A 25,674-nucleotide genomic window follows, 5' to 3' on the forward strand; every position below is an offset into this window, starting at 1 on the left:
GGTTGTGTACTTTCTGGGGGGAAAAAGTACTACAATAACTAAAGTGTATGTAGTGGACCTGCTAGAGGATATTAATCAGCTTTCTAGCCCTACTATTCAACTATATTGTCAGCATTGTGCAGTAACCTGGTCTGAATTGGGCCTGTTTTGCTTTTGTGTGACACACCTGCTTGCTTTTCAGCTTCCTGGCAATGCAGGAGTTAAACTGAGAAGCTGTGGGACTTGATTACACAGCTGGGTGGTCTGTTTGATTGACTGGTTTCTCTGCCTGTCTGCAGCCTGGAGGATCAGAGCGTCGGTCCAATGAGGATCCGGACCAGGCTCTTGCTCAGTATAAAACAAAGCTGAGGCAGAGTTCCAGCGCTGGCTATTTAGGTTAACTCCTGGTCCCAGCTTCCCTGTCTATTCCTGCAAATTCCTTTCCTAATCCCACTGTTTGACTCGACTTGTTATCTGACCTTCTGCCTGATTATTTAACGATCCCTGTGCCTGCTGATATTGTACTGCGCTGCCTGTTTGGATTTGACCCGGCTTGTTGACCATTCTTTTATGCTTGTTCGTCCGTCTCGGGTTTTTTTGTGCACTTAATCAGCGTAGGGAACGTCTACGTGGTTGTCCACGGCTGCCTAGGGCCGATCGAGGCAAGTAGGCAGGGACAGTGGGTGGGTTCAGACCTAGGGCCCACTGTCTTGTCGTGTCTGTATCGCCCGATCCTGACATATTCAATTATAACTGCAGTGTGAAAGGGCATGTTTAGAAATCCAGAGACTATACCTTATATTACTATATAATATACTCATACTTCCAATGGCCTCAGGTTACAAAATTTTTTACATACAATGTTCCCTTTTGGACCATTGTAACTTGAGACCAGACTCAACATACAATGCCACAGACTGTCAGGAGAGCTGTGGTGGCCATTGCACTAAGGACATGTTATATGGGTAATATGTATTAGTTTTATTTGTCATCTGTGTGACCTACTGTGCGTAAAGCAAACGAGAGCTGTAAGCCGCTATTACACATGCTGGCAGCGAACAGGTAAGTGCAGGGGAAGCCGCGGGAGGGTTGCGATAGCCCAGGCAATTCATAGTGGATAGCAGACTGCCGCCGCTCCTATTTCACAGAACGACGAGGGCAGATCGCTGCTATCACAGTTGTTTGTCTTTCAACATGTTGAAAGACAAACGACAGCAACGATCACAAATGTTCATGTCGGCTGATCGTTGCCTTCTATTACAAGGGACGATTATCGGCCATAACGGCAAATATCAGCCGATAATCGTTTCTTGTAAGAGGGCCTTAAGGTCATAGTCTTTTATATGCCCAATGCCCAATACCTTTGTTTGTAAATTACTCTAATTACTTGGACTATATTTTACCTAACCTTTGTGGTATTATGATGTAACAAAATTTACTCTCACCTACATTCTGGAGATTTGTATATGTGTCAGCTCCTATTATTTTATATACTTGGTATATTTTCAATAAAGGATAATAATCAGAGATGAGCGAATCTCAAGCATGCTCGAGTCCATCCAAACCCGACTGTTCGGCATTTGATTAGCGGTGGCTGCTGAAAGTTGGATAAAGCCCTAAGGCTATGTGGAAAACAAGGATATATTCATTGGCTGTATCCATGTTTTCCAGACAACCTTAGAGCTTTATCCAAGTTCAGCAGCCCCCGCTAATCAAATGCCGAACGTTCGGGTTCAGATGGACTCGAACCCGAACCCGGTTTGCTCATCTCTAATAATAATATTTATTCACATCTGGTCCTACATTTGTTTTTGGGTTAATCGCTTTTTGGTTTGATAGTCAGGATCTGCGGCACATGTGAATACCTAGACGACGGACCAATGAAAGTAGCCATTTTACTAGTGAAACTCCAGTATTACTAAAGTGCATGCACAGGTTTGTTATACAGTAGCTCCTCCCTACAGTACAACGTGATACTACATGTCCTGTACTGCTCTATACCTGTGCCAGGATTAGCTGCTCCTTTGGGTACCAGGTGAGGGCAGCTTTGTGATATTTTTCCAGGACTCTGTGTGATCTGTACAGAGCCCTGAAAATATTCCTGACCTCTACATAGAAAGTAATTTACAGCCTCCAGTAGCTCTTTCTAATTGCTGTATGTAAGGATTGCTTGCTTTATCCATATTAGTTTTCTGCTTATTTTTCTTTTAATGTTCATTTTTTCTCATTTTGTTATGACATTGGTTGTAGAATAGAGATGAGCGAACCCGAACGTTCGGTATTTGATTAGCTGGGGCTGCTGAACTTGGATAAAGCTCTAAGGTTGTCTGGAAAAAATGGATACAGCCAATGACTATATCCATGTTTTCCACATAGCCTTACGGCTTTATCCAACTTCAGCAGCCACCGCTAATCAAATGCAGAAAGTTCGGGTTCAGATGAACTCAAACATGCTCGAGGTTCGCTCATCTCTATTGTAGAACCAATCACAAGTTTTCCATAGAGTTTTGGTCTCAACATACAAAGGTCGCCCTGGAACCAATTAATATCGTATGTTGAAGGACCACTGTATATCAAAATCTGTAATGAAAGAATATGAATTAAAATAAATAAACAAAGAGAAAACTTCATATCAAAGTCTCTGGAAGTTAATCCCTGTACCTGATCTAGTGTTTGTACCCCACTACGATAGATATTTGAAAAGAAATTGCGTTGTGGAAAAACAATTCTGTACATTGCATTGGTAAGATGGCGCCTGCATCCTGGCCAACACCTAAACAGGAGTCTATGTAATCACAAGCTACTATGCAAATGACGAACCTGCCCATGGCGAATAGCCTGGCATCTTATCTGTATTACTCTCCCCTTTATACTGGCTTCTTGCAGCTATATAACTTTGTGTAACGCTTATAATAAACGAGTGCTGCCTTGACAATGTGTCATAGTAGTTCTTCATATGAATCTTTGCTTTTGCCTAGCTGCTCAGCGTGCACCCTGGATAACATCTTTTATGTAGGGATCTCCTGTCTGTTGGATGGTTGGCTTGATGACAATCAGAGGTCAAAATTAAAGTGCACGTTTTCTCAGAAATTATAAATTTATTATTTATATTATTTAGCGATGTAGGGACTTTATCATATTTATTTTCCATTTTTACTTTATTTGCTTGGTTTACATTATTGGGGATCACGTTTAGATATTTGATCTATTGCACAATTCACCACTTGTGCCATGTAAGGACGGGTGTGTCATTTACCAACAGTACTTGTATTGGAACCGCTTAGGGACTGACTAATGCTCTCTATATTGAGCTGTAACATTATAACCTTTATTGTACTCTTTTTGCATTTTGAACGCCCATTTACAGTATCTGTATTAGGGTGGATGTGGTTTATATGTAATTTCTTTTCTTTTTTTTTCAATTAAAGTTTTATTGGGATTTTAAAAGGAAGAACAACAATTCAATATATGGAAAATACAGACAATATAAATGCAAACAAAGCAGAACGTACATGGGTATGAGAAGCCTGACCAAAAGGGAGAGACAGACTGACAAGTGCAGTAGCCTGAAAGGGGCAAGTGAAATCACGTTTGACAGTAACCATCTTATACAATTTTCAGACAAAAAAACTCAAATAAGAATAACAATGACCAAGAATTACAAGTGCTATACATTTTCTTAATAACAATACGGTATGAATGTAGTGCAATAAATAACAGAGGCCCAAGACGAGAAAGGAGAGAAAAAGAAAAGGACAAGGAAAGACGAAAGTTGCTTTGAGGCTGTGGACTCAATGAGAATAAAAGAGGGCAAAAAAGGTGGTGGCACCGGTCCCCGCATCCTACAGAACGAGTTTGCAGTCATAGCTTAGTGCCCATTTACAGGTGGAATAGGAGGGGGTGAAGGTCACATCCTGAACATTAAGATGGCTTCTCCCCTCTGTGAAGTCTTTGATGTTTGAGACATTTTGTTTTTTGAGTAAAAGATTTCCCACATTCTAAACATGAAAATGGCTTCTCTCCCGAATGAGTTCTTTCATGTAAATTAAGATGTGATTTGTCAGCAAAACATTTTCTACATTCTAAACATGAAAATGGCTTCTCTCCCGAATGAGTTCTTTCATGTAAATTAAGATGTGATTTGTCAGCAAAACATTTTCTACATTCTAAACATGAAAATGGCTTCTTTCCCGTATGAGTTCTTTCATGTAAAGTGAGGTGTGATTTGTCAGCAAAACATTTTTCACATTCTGAACATGTATATGGCTTCACTCCCGTATGACTTCTTTCATGTCTATTGAGCACTGATTTCATAGGAAAACATTTTCCACATTCTGAGCAAGAAAATGGTTTCTCTCCCGTATGAGTTCTTTCATGTATAGTGAGCGCCAATTTCCTAGTAAAACATTTTTCACATTCTGAACATGAAAATGGCTTCTCTCCCGTATGAGTTCTTTCATGTAAAGTGAGGTGTGATTTGTCAGCAAAACATTTTTACATTCTGAACATGTATATGGCTTCACTCCCGTATGACGTCTTTCATGTATAGTGAGCTGTGATTTCTTAGTAAAACATTGTCCGCATTCTGAACATGAAAATGGCTTCACTCCTGTATGAGTTCTTTCATGTACAGTGAGCGCCGATTTCATAGTAAAACATTTTCCACATTCTGAACATGAAAATGGCTTCTCTCCCGTACGACGTCTTTCATGTATAGTGAGATGTGATTTCTTAGTAAAATATTTTCTACATTCTGGACATGAAAATGGCTGCACCCCAGTATGGCTTCTTTCATTTATAGTGAGATGTGATTTCTTAGTAAAACATTTCCCACATTCTGAGCATGAAAAGGACTTCTTTTTTTTCTTAATAAACTGTGATGAATCAGAACATGGGACTGTTTTAAGAGGATCAGATGACAGATCTTTGCTGTGAGAGGCTGATGGAATATTTGAGATAATCGAATGTTCTTCATAGGTATCTTGGGATATATGATTTCCCTCTGATCTCCTGTTACAGTTATCTACCAATACAAAAGAGATTATTTCTGAGTAATAACCTTGAAAATGTAGTAGTAATACGTAGTTTAGAATGTTCAGAATGTGACATCATGGAACGCTCTCATCATCACCAACAACACTTATGGTGATACCATTCCCAACACTAACCAACTAATCTATTCCACTCTCTTTTGTAAGCAATGTGTAGCATCTCCAGGAACCTAGCATTTTTTTGGTCATGGCCCACACCGGCTCCCCCAGTTCCCTGAACTATGTAGGCACCAGAGCTCACGCGCTGGGGCCCAGCACCACATCTCCTTTTGCCATCCTTTGGCCCCTCAGGGCGCCTTACCAGTCCATGCTCCTACAGGTTGCCTGCTGCAGCAAGTCCATCCTACCTTGTGGCAGGCTCTGGTGAAGACCAGCAGCCCCTTAGACTCTGCTCCCTGGTGCGGCTCACGCCATGGCTAGTGGTGGTTCAGTGGATCCATGACTCCAGTCGTTATAGTAGGTTCCAACCATTGATCCTAGCAATGTGCCAGACATCTGCGAAATCTCCAGAGGGTTCAGCAGATTGCAAAGCAGTCGCAACAGATGTAGCGGTTGTCCACTATGATGAATACAATATAGAAATGAATTGTGGCACTCACCAATGATATTGCAAATTCAAATTTTTAATCCACAATGATCATGACAGATGTAGAAAGAAATGGGTTTCACACTAGTGCATGCGCTTTCTCTCGGCCCAGAGGATGCACTAGCGTGAAACACCATTTCTTTTTACATCTTTCATGACCATTATGGATTAAAAATTTTAATTTGCAATATCCTCGGTGAGTGCCACAATTCATTTCTATATTGTTTTTATTGGATGGACTCTTTTGCTTACACTGTTTAGCACCTCCGGTCGACAAGTGATTGTCACTGCACTTTGGGTCAGCAAGTGTTCCAGGTATCTACTAATTAGTACCAGAGAAGGGGGTAGTGCCGAGGATATCTCCTTGTTGGTTGTCCATCATGATGCAGCAGTTCCTTACGGCTCAACAGGTCCCACCTGCACCTTCATCACCTCCATTGCCAGAAAGATTATGTCCAAATATGATGGTGATCCAAAGATGTGCATGAGCTTTGTATCCCAGTGTACCATGTACATGGCCAATCATTTCACCATGGAAGGTTCCAAGGTGGCATTTGTCATCAGCCTGCTTGTGGGAAAGGCCTTGGCCTGGGCTACACCACTGTGGAATTAGGATGATGGGTTAACTGTCAGCCTCTAGGTCCTCCTGTTAAAGTTCCAGTGGGAGAAACCAGCACAAGCGTCTTCTGTATTGACCGCCCTCCTTTGCTTGCGACTTTTCCATTAGGGAGTACGTGGTACAGCTGCAGAACTTAATTGGAATGATGCCATCCTAGTTACCATCTTCAAGAAGGATCTTTCCAGTCGAGTGAAGCATGTGCTTTCCAGCTGGGACCTCCCATCCTTCTTCAGGTAGGTGTGCTACATGCAGAGAAGATCACCTTTTATCTATTGCCCCATTCCTCTTCAGCAGTCCTGTTGGGACTCTCTTGGCTACAACTTAACGCCCCTCAGCTGAAAGACTGGGGAGGTCTTATGTTGGGGCCCGGATTGCTTCGACTGCTATCTGCAGACCTCTCATGGCCGATCCTGTTCACCACTGCTGAATTCTTCCAAACCTGGTCTCCCAGCCTAGTACCAGGATTTTGGAACTGTGTTTTCCAAGAAGCAAGCTGATATGCTACCTCTACATCGGCCATACCATTGTCCAATACCATCTTCCTGGCGCTACGCCCCCTCAAGGTAGGGTGTATCTACTCTCTGTTCCGGACTAAAGCTATGCTTGCCTATATCAAAGAAAATCTTCAGAAAGGCTTTATCCGCAGGTCCTCCTCTCCAGATGGCGTTGGATTCTTCTTTGTACAGAAAAAGGAGAGTCTCTTTGCCCGTGCATTGACTATCGGGGCCTTAATAGGGTCACGGTGAAAAACTGGTATCCCCTGCCCTTGATCTTGGAATTGTTCTTTGTGGCACCCGAATCTTCATGAAACTGGACCTAAGGGATGTGTACAATCTTATCCGAATCCATTAAGGTGATGAATGGGAAGGCTGCTTTTAACACTAGAGATGAGCTCTTCCAGTACCTGGTGGTGTTCTTCGCGTTATGCAACGCTCCATCAGTCTTCCGAGAATTTGTCAACAACATCTTCCGAGATCTCCTATCGTGTACCCAGATGACATCATGATTTATTCACCTGATCTGTAGGCCCATGTAGGACATGTATGTCAAGTACTGAGTTGTCTAAGAGCCAATCGCCTCTATGCCAAGTTGGAGAAGTGTATGTTTCATCAGTCCAGCCTTCCTTTTTTTTTTGGGTACATAGTCTCTGACCATGGTCTGCAGATGGATCCAGCTAAGCTGTCGGCAGTTTATCAGTGGCCCCATGCACTTGAAATATACAATGGTTCCTGGGTTTCGCCAACTTTTATCGGAAGTTTATCCCAAACCTTTCCACCCTGGTAGCGCTGATTGTGGCTCTTACAAACAAGAACACAAACCCGAAGCTGTGGCTGGTCGAAGCTGAGCAAGCTTTCGCTAGATTGAAGTCGCCTTTGCTCCTGTTGTCTCGTCCAGATCCCTCCAGGCTGTTATCTCTGGAGGTGGATGCCTCTTCTGTGGGAGCCGGAGCTGTTCTCACCCAGTGGGATTCTTCAGGGTAAACTAAAACATGTGGCTTCTTCTCAAAGACATTTTCTCCTACTGAGAAAAATTACACTATAGGATATTAGGGGCTACTGACAATTAAGTTGGCTCTGGATGAGTGGCGTCATCTCCTGGAAGGGGAGAAGCATCTTACAAACATCTACATAAAGATCATAAAAACCTTCTTTATCTTCAAATGGCCCAACATTTTAATCCCAGGCAAGCCAGATGGTCCCTTTTCTTCTCCAGATCTAACTTTGTCATCCAATTTCGACCGGCAGAGAAGAACATAACAGCTGACGCTCTCATGGGCATCTCTCTGTTCCCAACTTCAGGTGAAGCTAGACTTTTCTTCGGCCTATCATCCTGAGACCAACGGGCAAGTCGAAAAAGTCAATCATGTTCTGCTCACCAGGACAACTGGGCAAATCTGCTTCTGTGGACAGAGTTTTCCTATAACCATCTGGACCCGAGTTCCACAGGCACGTCTCCATTCTTTATTGTCTATGGACAACACCCTTGTCCTCCATTGCCCCTGTCTACATCCTCCGAGGTACCTGCTGTGGATGAATTGGTCAGGGACTTTGCGTCCATTTGGTAACACACCCATCCCTGATGCAGTAATCCACTCTGATAAAGTCCCAGGCAGACAAGAAGAGGAGACCTACAAAAACCTTTTTTCCCGGTGACAAAGTCTGCTAAATATGTGCAAATGGTGATTTCAAGCTACAAGTTGGGCCAATGGTTTCTTGGACCATTTACATTGCTGGGGCCTCTTTCAGTCCCTATGGGTGCCTTACCTGTCTGTGCTCCTGCTCGGCGCGTGCCAGCTCTGTGAAATTTAAAGGGGCAGTGTGCCCTTAATTGGTTGATTACACTAAACACTTGCCTATAAAGTCCTGCCCCTGTCCTGTCCCCAATGTTGGAGCCTCTGCATATGCCTGTGATTCCTGTCTATGGTGCCAAGCCATGATTCCCACCTACATGTCTCCAGCTGCACCACTAGCAAGCCATGCCAGGAGTAGCGACCTGTTGCAGCAAATCCATCCCACCTTCCGGGATGCTCTGGTGAAGACCAGTGGCCCCTTAGACTCCAGTCGTTACACTTTTCCCTTGTTGCGTATAGTGACAACTTGTTTCCAGTGTCTTTAACCCCCTAACACTAACCCCCTACAGCTAACATTGGTGTGTGCTGAAAGCGTCACACCCATGGCTCCTGAATGAGATGGAAGGCCCAGCAACAGCAGCTCCTGACCTCTGCTAGCCTTGCTGGCCGGGCTCCTCCCTACAACACAATATACTGTATGTTTAGCCAGGCGGGTAGTGACACAGGCAAGAGCCAAATGATGGGTCAACCTTCCCTCTGTGATAGTAGTATGCTGACAGCTCCTTAGGCCATTACACACAAGCAACGGGGAGTTACTGCCACAGGTAGTGATCTGTGAGGTAGGCACCGTAAGGACGGTAGATATTGGCCTCGCCTATTCTACATACAGATAGACATGACTACATATACATGTCCTATTACCTGCTGATGTGAGGGGCTTCACCCCTCTCAGGGATTTTTGATGTTCAGCATCCATTGTGTGACTTCTATTCTGCTTAATCTCTGGTGAATCAGACAGGACTTGTAAAGAAGTATCAATGACAGATCTTTGCTGTGAGGGTCTGGGGGTATATCGGGTGTAATGGAGTGTTCTTCATATGAGTCTTGAGTGATATGATCATCTGCTGTTATACCTGGAGATATTCGATTTCCCTCTGATCTCCTGGCACAGTCATCTGCTAAGAATAAAGCTGATTTTATTATTTTTTAATAACAATGTTACATTTCTATTGTTCATAAATTCAACTTAAACTTAACCTAGATAATTTTAAGGGTCCTATTACACGAAACGATTATCAGGCCAATTCAGGCAGATAGGGCTCCTCTAATAAAGACAGTAATCAGCCAATGAGCGGCAAACGTTTCCTTTACAGCTGAACGTGGTCTTACAAAATGAAAATCATCAGCCTGATAGAAGGGGTATAGAAAATAATAAAGATGATGTTTACCTCTCCACACTCCCCTGGTGTGTGGAGAGGTAACCATCATCTTTATTTTACCCCTTTTGGGTGCCTTCACACATACTGTATCGCTGCTTATTTCTAGCATGAAACTCGCATGAAAGTAGCTGCGTTTTTTTGTGGTGTTGAACTTGCCTTTGAAAATCACATGAAAATCAAAACTCGCATGTAAAAATCGCACAAAACACGTAGCGAGAATACACATACATTGACTTGATAGCAATCAGTATAACTGTGGATTTACTGTATGTACTAGAAACTCTCAGCAATAAATACACAGTAATACGTGTGAAGGCACTCTTAAAGCGACTCTGTACCCACAATCTGACCCCCCAAACCACTTGTATCTTTGGATAGCTGCTTTTAATCCAAGATCTGTCCTGGGGTCTGTTCGGCAGGGGATGCAGTTATTGTCATAAAAACAACTTTTAATCCTGCAGCGCTGTGTCTAACGGCCGGGGCTTACATTTGTATATGCATTAGGCTGGCACCACCTCTCCGTCCTTCCTCCCCACCCTCCTCATCATTAGGAATGCTCCAGGCAGATTGCTTCCTATTCCCCACCTGTTTGTATAATGAACATGGGCTGGATCGTTAATACACCTGTGCAAAGCTCAAACAGCAGTAAATGTTCCTGGATCATTCCTAATGCTTAGGAGGGTGGGGAGGAAGGACGGGGAGGTGGTGCCAGCCTAATGCATATACAAATGTAAGCCCCGGCCGTTAGCCACAGCGCTGCCGGATTAAAAGTTGTTTTTATGACAATAACTGCATCCCCTGCCGAACGGACCCCAGGACAGATCTTGGATTAAAAGCAGCTATCCGAAGGTACAAGTGATTTGGGGGGGGACAGATTGTGGGTACAGAGTCGCTTTAAAGCAAAGGCTGCATGGACAATACTAGAGATGAGCGAATCATTCGGAAATTCGTTTCGCGAAGTTCATTACATATAACCGAATTTCATTTAAAAAGAGAAACTATAGTAGCTACAATAGTGGGACAATTATAAAAGGGCAAATTTTTCACCCCATGTTGCTGTCACAGTGTCAAAAGTTGAAAAATGTTGATTTTTTAAAAATGTCAATCAGCCTGTCAATCATTCAATTTCCGCCATGGACCGCAGTGGACATCAGTGGATCAGTTGACATTGCTAAAATAGCGGGCCCTAGAGGTGTCAGAAATGTGACTTTGCGCTCCTCGGTACGTGTTGGGCCATCAAGGAAGCGCTGAGCCTATGGTTGTTTTTATATTTGCAGTATCTGTCTGAATGCTGTCTGAGCTTCCCAGCTACACCTGCATTGCCTGTTACACTCTGGCAGTGCTGGGGTTAATCCTTCTTTAGGCCTGTCCAGCTGAGCTGGGTGCTAAGATCAGGGCTGATCCAATCAGCTGCCCGACCCTGATCCCAGATAAATATCAGCTAGCTCCTCATTTCCCTGCAGTTATAGGCCTTATGCACACGTTCAGTAATATTTTCTGGTCCTGAAACAACCCGCTAAAAATTACGGATTGGACATCCGTATTTCATCCGTATTCCATAAGTATTTCTTTAAATCAGTTTTTACTACTCACTGCTTTTCAAGTTGCACTTCATACGTATTTTTTTACGGAAATACAGATGCCAACATGTTACAATCCGTAAACAATCCGTAACCAATTGATTTCAATGAGAGGATCTGTAAAAAAAACTGGTTCCGCACTGAGTCCGTACTAGGACCTTTTTCTTTTCAAGATTGATTTTCATCCATTTCTGCTACTGATAGTGTGAATAGCCCAATAGACATCAATGTGCACTAACTCGGATCTGTAAATACGGATCCGTAAATTACGGGACGTGTGAATAAGGCCTTTCTCTGCTAAAGCTTTTACCTCTGCTATTGTCTGCGTGTTTCTGACCTTTGGCTTTGTTTCCTGACTTCCCTGTTTTGCCACCTGACATTACTGCCTGACTTTGATTACTCTTTTGCTGCCCAACATTGCTGACCCGGGTTGTCTACTCTGGCTTATTGTGTTTGTTTTGTCTGTCCTGTTCTGTGTTACGCTTTATCAGTGTAGGGACTGCCATCATGGTTGGTGAATTTTTGAAACGAATCGGGTGAAATTCACGAAGCAAATTTATCCCCGGATTCGCTGCGAATCTGGCTTCGCCACATTTGATTTGCCCATATCTAGACATCACTAATGCTACGTTTACACTAAACGATTATCGGGCGATTATCGGCTCATCTCTTCAACCAATCAGTGCAAGGCAGCACTGATTGGCTGAAGAGGGGAGCCGGGAATTTCAAACGGCTCCCCTTCAGCCAATCAGTGCTGAAGAGGAGCACTGATTGGCTGAAAAGGAGCCGTTTGAAATTCCCGGCTCATCTCTTCAGCCAATCAATGCGCTGAAGATGGGAGCCGGGGATGTCGGAAGACCTGCTGCGCGGAGCAGGTAACGTATGCTCTTGGCCGCGGCGGTGGGGGCAATTGGAGCAGCGGCGGCGAACGGAGCGGGGGGTCGGCGGCGGGGGGCGATCGGAGTGGCGGGGGTGGCGATCGGGGTGGCGCAGGGGGCTGCGGTTGAGCGGGGGGGGGGGGGGGCGGTCTGCGGGCGCACGATAGCAAAACTATTTTTCCGTACAATATATTGTACCGTCTAAACGCTGATCGTTATAAAAAAAATCTAAATCGTTAATTGTACGATCGGGCCAATAATCGCCTTGTGTAAACTTAGCTTATGGGTCCATTTACACAGAAAGATTATCTGCCAAAGAATTAAAGTCAAAGCCAGGAACAGACTATAAACAGAGATCAGGTCATAAAGGAAAGCCTGAGGTTTCTCCTCTTTTCAAATCCATTCCTAGCTTTGGCTTCAAATCTTTTGCAGATAATCTGTCAGATAATATTTCTGTGTAAATGGACCCTTGTAATGTCTATTCTGCCCCGCTTACGTGGCTGATCCATCTAATAGGCTCTGTATGCAAGTGCCAATCTAGCAGACAGACAGTGAGAATACAGCTTTCAGAGCAGCATTTCACTAGTCCCTAATCTCTAAGACTTTCCCCCAGTGTCCACTCCACACTCCACACACCGTATAAACCCACACACCGTATATGCAGCGTATTTACTGCTGCGATACGCAGCAGATACGCAGCAGATACGCAGCAAATTAGATCTAAATAACTGAACACAGCATCAAATCTTCACCATCAAATCTGCTGCGTATACGGTGTGTGTGTTTGTACCCTCAAGGCTTTTTCACCAATTAGCACGGGGTTGCTGCTAGGTTCCCAAGCACTGCTCCCACCAGTAGCACTGGAGGCAGACCCACCCGCCCCCATTGTGACAAAACCCCCTACCCTCTTTGACACTGCTCCTTGAGAAACAATAGAGCTACATCACGGAGGGGAGGGGATTTCACCACAATTGGCCCCCCCGGGCCTACCCCCAGTGCTTGAGAAAAGACCGGCGCCATGCGCAGGAACCAGGCGTCAATTGAAAAAAAGGACACGTCAATGGCATCCCTGCACCTGCTCCAATCGATTAAGGTGAAAAAAGCGCAATGATGTACCTGATAGTACATTCGCTTTAAGCTCCACTCACTTCAATGTAACCAATTCGCAAAACCTGTACCTATGCTGTCTCTGGAAGAAAGGGGCCACATTTTTCTAATGCCGGATAACCCCATTAATTTAATGAAAAGAAAAGAAAAATAGCAACACATCCATCCGCAATTTCTGATTCACCTCTTCTCATTAGTTAGACTACATGAAGATCATAGTGTATAAGCCCAATTACATTTCATGGTTCTTGATTCATGTGGGTCCCTAACCTAAATGGCGCAGTGCTTGATGGTGGCCACCATCACCACAACACCAGTGTCCATAGTGTGTGTGTGGGGGGGGGGGCTGTTTTAACCCCCTTACCTCTTAACACATTCTGGGCCTTAATGCCCAAGCACTTTTTTCTTTGTTTCCATGGTCACTTCCCAATTGGTGTAGCCTTTCTATTCTTTCATCGACATAGCCATAGGAGGAGTTATTTCTTGCGGGCAAAGTTGTAATTTTTATTTGTACTATTTTGGAATATGTATGACCTTCAGTAAAAGAGGAATCTAATGCCTCTGAGTCCTCAGAAGAGAGCCTCTTATCCTCTAGAACTCTTGAGGGTAACCCTGAGAATCGACCCAAGTGAAAGCGGGTGTTAATCCCACATGGCAATATGCACATTGTTACCTTGATGATCCTGAAGACTAGGAATGCATGGAACCTGGTTCCTTTGGTGTATCAACCTGGCCAACACCCTACCACTTTTGTTAGAGCGTTCATAGAGAAAGCGCAGTCAGTGATTCCTCAGTAGCATTCAGTTTATGTGCCTTCGACAAAGCGTCTACTTGGCCTAGTAGTTTAACGATTCTAGCCACCCTTCTCTTTTTTGAGTCTGGCTGCCTGCTGAACTAGGGTGCCCCGTACTACACATTTCAGCGCTCCCAGTGAAATGGGAAAGCTGTGTCTTCTCCAGCATGATTCTGCAAGTCGCTAATGGTTTGGATAATGTCTACTTTACAAACCAAGTCATAAAGGAGCATCTTGTTTAGTCTTCATGTCCACTCCCTAGGCACCAACCCTGGCAAAGACCGTGTCAGATACTCAGATGCATGGTCTGACCATAAGGCTGTATGGGGCATCATTTTTTGCGCTATTATCTCTAGTTTTTATCAATACCTATTTGTGTAGATTGGACATTTTGATCACTTTTTATAATTTTTTTTAGTGCTTGAAAAAGCACTATATTGTAATCTGTATTCTTCTTCCGCTTCTTCTTCCAGCTATTCTTCTGCAATTAATACAGCCCAAACTGCTTTGTACGCAGACACCGTTCAAGCTGTGTTACGAAGCCTTTTGTGGTGACAGGTGTGCTATCTATTTTTTGTTTCGATCGGATTTGTCATTTTTAGGAAATTTACGTTTAAATACTCCTAATTTCCCATAGAAAATAATGCCCCAAAGGAAATAATGGCCACACTGTAAACGCTAACAGCCAATCACAGCATATATGCAAATAGCTTAAATATAGCAGCCAATAGAAATTCTAAGGTCTTGTCAGTAAATTCCTGATACATCCGCACAGTCACATGTCCACTATTGGCCAATAAAAGATGTAGAAGAAGGAAGGTCCTCAAAGATTTTGTCTCACTGACATGAGTAAAAGTTAATGAAGTAGTAGAGGTGAGCCAATGAAGTGGCAGAATGAGTCAGTGAAGTAGCAGAGGTGAGTCAGTGATGTAGCAGAGGTGAAGGTACCAAAGGGAAGGTACCAAAGTTGCTCTTAAAAGAGCAGTACCAAAGTCGCTTTTAAAGGGACATTACATAAGTCGCGCTTAAAGCACAGTACTAAAGTATATCTTTAAAGGACAGTACCAAAGTCAATATTAAAGGGATAGTACATAAGTCACTTTTACAGGGACAGTTGCTCTTCAAAGGGTGGTACCTAAGTTGCTTTTAAAGGGACAGTACATAAGCTGGGCTCAAAGGGACAGTATATAGTTAATTCTTAAAGGGTTTGCACCAAAGTCGCTCCTTAAGGGAGGGTTAAAGTTTTTCTTAAAGGGAAGTCACTGTAAAAATCAGTAATCCTGGCACTTCCCCCCCCCCTCTTTTCGTTTACGCTGTTCGCCATACGGGGACTATATACTACTGGGGGGGTGCACAGGGGGACTATATACTACTCGGGGAGCGCACAGGGGTCTATATACTACTGGGGCCAGCACATAGGGGTCTATATTCTACTGGGGGAGCGCACAGGGGGCTATATACTACTGGTGGAGCACACAGGAGTCTATATACTACTGGGGGAGTGAACAGGAGGCTATATGCTACTGGTGTAGCGCACAGGGGGGCGATATACTACTGGAGGAGCGCACAAGGGGCTATATACTACTGGGGGAGCGCACTGAGGGGCTATATAATACTGGGGGAGCGCACAGGGGGTCTATATAATACTGGGGGAGTGCACAGGGAGTCTATATACTACTGGGGGAGCTCACAGGGGGGCTATATACTACTGGGGAGTGCACGGGGGCTATATACTACTGGGGGAGCGAATGGGGGACTATATAAGGACTGCTGAGAGAGAAAAAAATGCCAGTTTTCCCAGTAATAAGCATCAATTCTGTATGTAAATAGTTCAACAACATTTCTGAAACGTTTACAAAACAACACGTTTACTACTGATGTTCAACTCGGACCTTCACCTGACAATAGACCCAGGTAAGTGGACCTTTACTAAAAGTTGTTGAGTACCGTCGTAGCCTGTGGCAGACTCAATGAGCAGAACACCAGTCAGACTGCACAGAGGAAGGTAAGAGACCTCCAGTGGTCCGTCAAGGGGTCCTGATCGGTAAGTGACAGGAGTTGCTCCAGTCACTTACACTTAAACGCCCCGATTGCGCTTAAGGGGTGAAGCCTGTCATTAAGGGTGAGGGCCCTGCTGCTGATTGTAGCCGTCCCCCACCTGCTATGAAGTGCCCCCCGCTCTGGAGCGCGCTTTATAGCAGATTAGAGACCCAGGGCGTATATGCACGCTCAGGGTTGTTTGATGACAGGCGGCCAAAGTGTATATGTACGCCCAGGGACGCCTAGGAGTTAACACTTTAAGGACAGAGCCAATTTTCATTTTTGCGCGTTCGTTTTTTCCTCCTCGTGTTTAAAAAGCCATAGCACTTGTATTTTTTTCACCTACAGTCCCACATGCACCACTAATTGTACTTTGCAATGACTTCTAGAGACTTAATTTTTGCATAATATATGCTGCGGAAAAAAAACTGTGCAGTGATTTTATGCCCTATGGTAAAACTGACATGTTATCTATGTTCCTCAAGTCGGTACGATTACATTGATATGCAACTTACATAACTTTTATTTTATTTGACAGCTTTTAAAAAATTAAAACCTTTTAAAAATGGTCTATGGTCTGTACTTTCTATCGGTACCATGATTGCGTATATGCGCCTTGTTTGATCACTTTTAATTACAGTTTTTCTGGATTTGATGTGACCAAAAAATGTCCATTTTAGCACTTTGGAATTTTTTGGTACTGACGCCGTTTACCATGCATAATAACATAGTAACATAGTAAATAAGGCTGAAAGAAGACAAGAGTCCATCAGGTTCAACCTAGGGAAATCCTACTGTTTTGATCCAAGGAAGGCAAAAACCCCTATGAGGCAGATGACAACCGCCCCACCACAGGGAGAAAACTCCCCCCCCCCCCCCCGACTCTAATGGCAACCAGAACAATCCCTGGATCAACGTATCACCGGAAATCTAATGGCCATAACTTGTAATATTATATTGTTCAAGAAAAGCATCAAGGCCTCCCTTGAACTTATTTAATGAATGAATCGGCCATGACAACATCATGTGGCAGAGAGTTCCACAGTCTTACTGCTCGTACAGTAAAGAACCCGCGTCGATGCTGATGATGAAATCTTCTTTCCTCTAGACGTAGAGGATGCCCCCTTGTCATGTTTACAGACCTAGGAGTAAAAAGACCACTACAAAGACCTCTGTACTGTCCATTCATATATTGGTACATTGTGATCAGATCGCAGATAGTGTAAATAACCCCAAGCTTGATAACCTGTCTTGGTACTGTAACCCACCCATTCCCTTAATGACCTTTGTTGTCCTCCTCTGCACCCGCTCCAGTTCAGCTGTGTCCTTCTTATATACCGGTGCCCAAAACTGTACAAAGTATATACCATGTGTGGTCTGACCAGTGATTTATAAAGAGGCAAAACTATGTTCTCATCTTTAGAATCTATACCTTTTTTGATGCATCCCATTATTTTATTAGCCTTGGCAGCTGCTGCCTGGCACTGATCACTAAAGTTGAGTTTACTGTCCACCAATACCCCCAGGTCCTTTTCGGAAGTAGTTTTACCCAGTGTTTTATTATTTAGCACATAACTGTATTTATTATTTCTACGGCCCAAATGCATAACCTTACATTTATCCACATTAAACTTCATTTGCCATTTCACCGCCCAAGCCTCTAGCTTCTCCAAATCCCTCTGTAATATGATATTATCCTCCTCTGTACTGATTACTTTACCCAGTTTAGTATCATCTGCAAAAATGGAGATACTACTCTGTAGCCCCTCTACAAGATCATTAATAAAAATATTAAAAAGAAGTGGACCCAACACTGACCCCTGTGGTACCCCACTAGTAACTAAAACCCAATCTGAATATGTTCCATCAATGACCACCCTCTGTTTTCTGTCACACAACCAGTTACTTACCCATTTGCATACGTTTTCCCCAAGTCCCAGCATCCTCATTTTGTAGACCAACCTTTCATGCAGCACAGTATCAAATTCCTTTGAAAAGTCCAGATACACAACATCCACAGCCTCCCCCCGGTCCAGTCTATAACTTACCTCTTCATAGAAGCCGATCAGATTAGTCTGACAGGACCGATCCCTCATAAATCCATGCTGGTGCTGCCTCATAAGATTATTTTCATTAAGATACTCCAGTATAGCATCTCTTACAATCCCCTCAAATACTTTACCTACTATAGATGTTAGACTTAGGGGCCTGTAGTTTCCAGGATCACTCTTTGACCCCTTCTTGAATATTGGTACCACATTAGCTATGCGCCAGTCCAGAGGAACAATTCCTGTCATTATAGAATCTTTAAATATTAGGAATAACGGTCTGTCTAACACAGTATTTAATTCTTGCAAAACTCTAGGATGGATACCTTCTGGGCCCGGTGACTTATGGATTTTAATGTTTTTAAGGCGTCTCCCCACTTCTTGTTGTGTTAGGCAGGTGAGATTTATGGGAGGATTTACATTATCCCTAGTCATGTCGTCTGTTATGGGATTCTCCTCTGTGAATACAGTAGAGAAGAATGTATTTAGTAGATTGGCTTTTTCCTCTTCCCCCTCCACCATTACACCCAGATTATTTTTGAGGGGACCAACATTTTCGGTTTTAAGTCTTTTGTTGTTTATATAGGTGAAGAACATTTTGGGATTTGTTTTACTTTCTGTGGCAATCCTTCTTTCTGTTGCAATTTTTGCTTCTTTTATTTGTTTTTTACACATTCTATTCTTCTGTCTATAGTTGCTCAATGCTTCCTCACTACCTTCTTGTTTTAGTAGTCTGAATGCTTGTTTCTTATCATTTATTGCACCCCTTACAGCTGAAGTTAACCACATTGGATTTCTCTTATTTCTACTACTTTTATTCCCATATGGTATGTGTCGTTCAGACGATTTACCCAGGATGCTCTTAAATATGTCCCATTTCTCTTGTGTACTTTTATTTCTGAAGGCATTGTCCCAGTCTATGTTCCCAAGGTCCTCTCTTAGTTTTTGCAAATTAGCCTTCCTGAAATTTAATGCTTTTGTAGCCCCTCTGCTAATTATTTTATTGAAGGATAATTGAAAACTTACTATATTATGGTCACTATTACCTAGGTGACCCCCCCACCTCTATTTTTGATATTCTGTCTGGCCTATTGGTTAAGATAAGGTCCAGAAGGGCCCCCCCTCTTGTTGGTTCCTGTACTAGTTGGGTAAGGTAATTATCTTTTACTATTTCCAGAAACCTGTTTCCCTTCCTGGAGCTGCAGGTTTCTGCTTTCCACTTTATATTTGGGTAGTTAAAGTCCCCATAATAATTACTTCCCCCTGCTTCGCTGCCGCATCTAGTTGTCTTATAAGAAGATTTTCTGCTTCTTCCACTATACTTGTTTATAACTCACTCCTATAAGAATTTTATTATTCTTCATCCCTCCCCTTATTTCTATCCAAAGAGACTTCACATTATCATCACTTATATCCTCCCGCAGAATGGGCTTAAGGCAGGATTTAACATATAGACAGACCCCTCCCCCTTTCTTATTTTTACGGTCATTTCTGAATAGACTATAACCCTGGATATTAACGGCCCAGTCATAGCTCTCATCCAGCCATGTCTCGCTTATCCCCACTATATCATATTTCTCTTCAACCATTATGAGTTCTTATTCCTCAGCTTTATTAGTGAGGCTTCGAGCATTAGTATACATACATACATTTAATATATTTGTTCATATTCCCTTTCCTCTTGTCACTAGTGACTGTTCTATCCCCTTCCGCAGCTCCACCCCCAGTTCCATAATCTAGGCCCAGCTCTCCATCTACTCTGTCTTCACTTACTATATTGTAGTTGCCCTTCCCCCCAGTCCCTAGTTTAAACACTCCTCCAACCTCTTAGCCATCTTCTCCCCCAGCATGGCTGCACCCTCATCATTGAAATGCAGCCCATCCCTACCGTAGAGCCTGTAACCGACCGAGAAGTCGGCCCAGTTCTCCATGAACCCAAACCCCTCTATCCTACACCAGCTCTTGAGCCACTTATTTACCTCCCTAATCTCCCGCTGTCTCTCAGGTGTGGCTCGTGGTACAGGTAATATTTCTGAGAATATCACCTTGGAGGTCCTAGTTTTAAGCTTCCAGCCTAATGTACACCATGACTGCTGGGTCATCGCCAGCCCCTCCCAGTAATCTGTCAGCCCGATCCGCGATGTGACGAACTCGAGCACCAGGAAGGCAACACACTGTTCGACGATCCCGGTCTTTGTGACAGATTTCCCTGTCTGTCCCCCTAATAATTGAGTCCCCCACTACCAGTACCTGCCTGGCCTGCCCTGAACTCCTGTTTCCCACCTTACTGGAGCAGACACCCCCCTGGCTTTCAGAGGCAGTGTCCTGCTGCAGCAATGCCACCCCTGAATCAACATCCCCCTCATCCGCCAATTTGGCAAACTTGTTGGGGTGTGCCAGATCAGGACTAGCCTCCCCCACACTCTTCCCTCTACCCCATGGCATGATCAGGAGTGTGATAATTTAATAATTTACGGATGTGGCAATGCCAAATATATTTTTTTTTTATTTATAAAATGGGGAAAGGGGGTGATTCAAACTTTTATTTGGAGAGGGGATTATTTCTAAATTAAAAAAACTAACTTTTTTTTTTTTACAAACATACATTAATTAGAAGTCCTCCTGGGGGACTTCTAATACAAATACACTGATCTCTCATAGAGATCAGTGTAGTACACTTAGTATAGCACTGTTTGATTAGATCATTGCTGAATTATTCTGGGCTGCAGCAGCCTAGATCTATGAATTACCGAGCCAGGATCAGCGTCATTCCGACGCTGAGACCCAGACGGGTAAGAACAAGGGATCCTTCCTCCGCGATTGCATCGGAGGGAATCCATCCACTAGAACACTGGGGACTGGTTTTAGAGGCCATTTAAATGCAGCTGTCATGTTTGACAGCTGTATGTAACTGTCCTAATTAGCAGGCGTGGCGATCACCCAGCACCCGCTAATAGCTTTGGTCCCTGGCTGCCCCTCTCTGAACTCTCCTAGTGGCGCCATGATGTAAATGTGCGTCATGGGTCGTTAATGGGTTGTTCATCAAAAAATGTTTTCTTTCAAATCAACTGGTGTCAGCAAGTGCCAGAGATGTGTAGTTTACTTCCCAGCTGCTGTATGTTCTGCGGAAACTGCAGTATTTTCTCTAGTCTGACACAGTGATCTCTGCTGCCACCTCTGTCCATGACTATCCATGACTATCCAGAACTATCCAGAGCAGTAGCAAATCCCCATAGAAAACCTCTCCTACTCTCCAGACTGTAAAGAATACACCACTTCCCGCAAGACATATAGCGGCTGATAAGTGCCCTAAGACTTTTTAAGATTTGTTTAATAGAAGTAAATTACAAATCTCTGGCACCAGCTGATTTGAAAGAAAAAATGTTTTGGTTAATAACCCTTTTAAAGTAGACCTTTTACCCTGGCACCCGGGGCCGAGCCCACCCGACCCACTGGTAGAGCCCGGATACTTACCCCCTCCCGCAACTCCCGCTCAAGAAGCTGGTCCCGCAGCAGAGAAATCGCCTCCCGACTGCGCGCGATATGTAAATGACCAGAAATACATCCAACGTCCATAGGAAATCACTGGAGCAATGATTTCCTATGGACGTCGGACTCATCTCTGGTCATTTACATATCGCGCACGCAGTCCATCGGGAGGCGATTTAGTAGTCGCCTCCCGCAGGGGCAGGGGACCTGTAGTAATGATGTTATGCGATTAACATGCAGTGGCATGTTATGGGATAATCTGCAGGGGCAGGAGCTCTGTAGTAATTATGTTATGCAATGATCTGCGGGATAGGGATCTGTAGTAATAATGGTATGTGATGATCTGCAGGGGACCTGTAGTGATGATGTTATGTCATGATCTGTGGGATGGGGACCTGTAGTAATGATGTTAAGAAATGATCTGCAGGGGCAGGGGACCTGTAGTAATGATGTTATGCGATAATCTGCAGGGGCAGAAGCTCTGTAGTAATGATGTTATGCGATGATCTGCGGGATAGGGACCTGTAGGAAATCCATTGGAGCAATGATTTCCTATAGACGTCGTAATCATCTCTTTGGGGATTCACATATCGCGCGCGCCGTCCATCGGGAGGCGATTTCTCTGCGGCGGGACCGGCTAATGGCTGTGCTGAGCCGCCTCCAGACAGAAGCAGCTGTGGTCAGAAGCCAAAGCCTGAGGTGATGGACAGAAGAGCATCCATCCAACTGCAGCCAAACACACAAACTACAGCCCCAACATTACTGCTATTTATTTATTCATTTATTTTATTATTACCAGCTGTGTCCAACTCACCCTGCACCATCCACACCTCAGAGAGAGAAAGATCTAGAACCTCCTGCTCCCCACATCCCTTCACCTAAGCCGCCTTACAGGAGCCCTGGGTGGTAGTTACTGTTTCCAAGTGAATCTAGGTACCTTTGATGACATCACGCCCATGTGACTTGTGTGGGAGGAGCCTAATCTTTCCCGATCTTTCCTAATCATATGTGATGATCTGCAGGGGCAGGAGCTCTGTAGTAATGATGTTATGTGATGATCTGCAGGGACAGGAGCTCTGTAGTAATGATGTTATGTGATGATCTTCAGGGACAGGAGCTCTGTAGTAATTATGTTATGCAATGATCTGCAGAGGACCTGTAGTAATGATGTTATATAGTATTCTGTGGGGCAGGGGACCTGTAGTAATGATCTTATGCAATGATCTGCAGGGGACCTGTAGTAATGATGTTATGCGATGATCTGTAGGGTCAGGGGTCTTTAGTAATGATTTAATGCGATGTTCTGCAGTTATACAATGTTTGGTGGGGTAATCTGTGGTAATATTATGTGATGATCTGCAGGGTCAGAGCTCTGTAGTAATAATGTTATGCGATGATCTGCAGCAGACCTGTACTAAAGATGTTATACAAGTTTCTATGGGATAGGGACCTCTAGTTATAATACTATGCGATATTCTGCAGGGTAAAGGGTCTTTAGTAATGATGGTATGCGAAGATCTGCAGGGGTTTGTATTTATATTGTATGATTTTATGCAATGATCTTCAGGGACAGGGGACCTGTACTAATAATGTTATGCAATGATCTGCAGGGGACCTATAGTAAAGATGTTTTGCGATGATCTGCAGGGGCTCTGTAGAAATTATGTTATGCGATGATCTGCAGGGGACCTGTAGTAATGATGTTATGCAATGATCTGCAGTGTTTAGTAGTAATGTTGTTATGCGATGATCTGCAGAGGCAGGGGTTAGGGGAATGATGTTATGCGATGATCTGCAGGGGACCTATATTATTGATGTTATGAGATGATCTGCAGGGACTCTGTAGAAATAATGTTATGAGATGATCTCCTGGATAGGGATCTGTAGTAATGATGTTATGCAATGATCTGCAGTGTTTAGTAGTAATGTTGTTATGCGATGATCTGCAGAGGCAGGGGTTAGGGGAATGATGTTATGCGATGATCTGCAGGGGACCTATAATATTGATGTTATGAGATGATCTGCAGGGACTCTGTAGAAATAATGTTATGAGATGATCTCCTGGATAGGGATCTGTAGTAATGATGTTATGCAATGATCTGCAGGGGCTCTGTAGAAATGATGTTATGTGAAGACCTGCAGGAGACCTGTAGTAATGATCTTATGGGATAATCTGCAGGGGCAGGGGACCTGTAGTAATGATGGTATGCAATGATCTGCAGGGGTTAGTAGTAATGTTATGCAGTTATCTGCAGAGGGGGTTAGTGGTAATGATGTTATGCGCTGATCTGCAGGGGTTCTGTAAAAATGATGTTATGCAATGATCTGTGGGATAGGGACCTGTAGTAATGATGTTATGCAATGAGCTGCAGGGAACCTGTATTAACCCCTTAACGACATCGGGCGTAAACTTACGCCCTCGCGCCCTGGTACTTGGCGCATCAGGGCGTAAATTTACGCCCGATGTTTCCCCGATCGCTGCGTGTTCACACACAGCGGTCGGGGAAGATGGCCTGCTATAAATCATAGCAGGCCATCGTAGCTTTACGGCACGGGGGGTGGTTAACACCCCCCGTGCTTACGATCGCTGCTATAGGCTGATCAATTCAGATCAGCCAATAGCGGCGATCGGAACCTTTCCGGGTCATCGGCGACCCGATGACCCGGAAAAAAATGGCGGTCGGTGCTGTCCGAGGACGCCACCGACCGCCATTACTGTAAAAAGTAATGGTGATCGCCGTGCCACCGGCCCGATCGCCGTGAACGGCCGCCCGGCCGTTCACGGCGATCGGGCCGGTGGCACGGCGATCAGAGTCCCAGAAAATAGTAAATACCTGCCCTGGACCCCTCAGCTAGGTAGCGGAGGGGTCCAGAGCAGGTATTTGTACATTACTCACCTGTCCCGGGCTCCTGATCGGCGTCTTCCGGGTTCGCGGCGTCCTCCATCTTTCCGTTCGGTCTTCGGGTCTTTCCGGCGATCCCCGTCGTCTTCTCTCGGCTATTTTCGGCTCCAGCCTCGTCATTTTCCGGAATTTGCGCTCTGCTGCCCTCTAGCGGCTGATATGTGTAATACACGTATCAGCCACTATAGGGATGTTCAGAATGTAGAAATTTTTTTTTTTTTTTTTCCCAATTTTTTTTTTCTATTTTCCGCACCCTATCGCCGCTGAGTGCTGATCAGCATCGCACGAAAGTGCGCTGCTAATCAGCAACTCCTCCTTTTTGGCGTAGGGTGTTTTTTTTCTATATCCTACTGCCACGGTCTGCTGATAAGTGCCGAACATAAGTGCGGCATTTATCAGCAACTCCTTTGTTGGCGTAGGTTTTTTTTTTATACTTACTGTAAAAAAAAACACGTAAAAAACACTACATTACACCACACTACATTGAATAAAGTTTGACACTACACCACTATATACCCCATATACCAATCCCCGTATAAAGATGGCCCCCAGGGTGTTTTCGGCGTCAGAGGGATACGTTATTATTGCCTCCGACACCGAAACAGCCAGTGAGGATGAATGGGGGGGATCCTTCTTTCCTCCATTCATCCTCATCCTCCAATGACATGTCTGGGGGGTAGCGTAGCGTATGCTGCCTCCCAGACACGTCTTTTCCGCCAGTACCGTCCCAATAAGAGATGACGGTATGGCGTGAAAGTCTACAAACTCTGTGAGAGTACCTCAGGGTACACTTACAGATCCAGGGTACGTGCACACTGCGGAATGGCGAAGGATAACCCTTTGTGCATTCCGCAGCTGGCACCCGCCGGCGGACTGATGCGGGCGCATGTCTCTACCCGTGTCATAGACTCCATTCTATGCACGGGCGGAATCCGTCGTCCATCCAAAGAATGAATACGTTGGACGGAGAGCGGAATCCGCCCGTGCATAGAATGGAGTCTATGACACGGACGGAGACGTGCGCCTGCATCAGTCCGCCGGCGGGTGCCAACTGCGGAATGCACGAAGGGTTATCTGTCGCGATTCCGCAG

The 25,674-nt window shown here is 44.3% G+C and overlaps 1 pseudogene; it reads right to left on the reverse strand.

The window, feature by feature from the left end:
- Nucleotides 1–3,419: 3,419 nt before the first annotated feature.
- LOC138772528 (oocyte zinc finger protein XlCOF7.1-like) lies at nucleotides 3,420–22,605 on the reverse strand (annotated as a pseudogene).
- Between the last annotated feature and the right edge of the window lie 3,069 nt (nucleotides 22,606–25,674).

Source organism: Dendropsophus ebraccatus, chromosome 14 (genome assembly GCF_027789765.1).
Source record: "Dendropsophus ebraccatus isolate aDenEbr1 chromosome 14, aDenEbr1.pat, whole genome shotgun sequence".
NCBI classification, from domain to species: domain Eukaryota; kingdom Metazoa; phylum Chordata; class Amphibia; order Anura; family Hylidae; genus Dendropsophus; species Dendropsophus ebraccatus.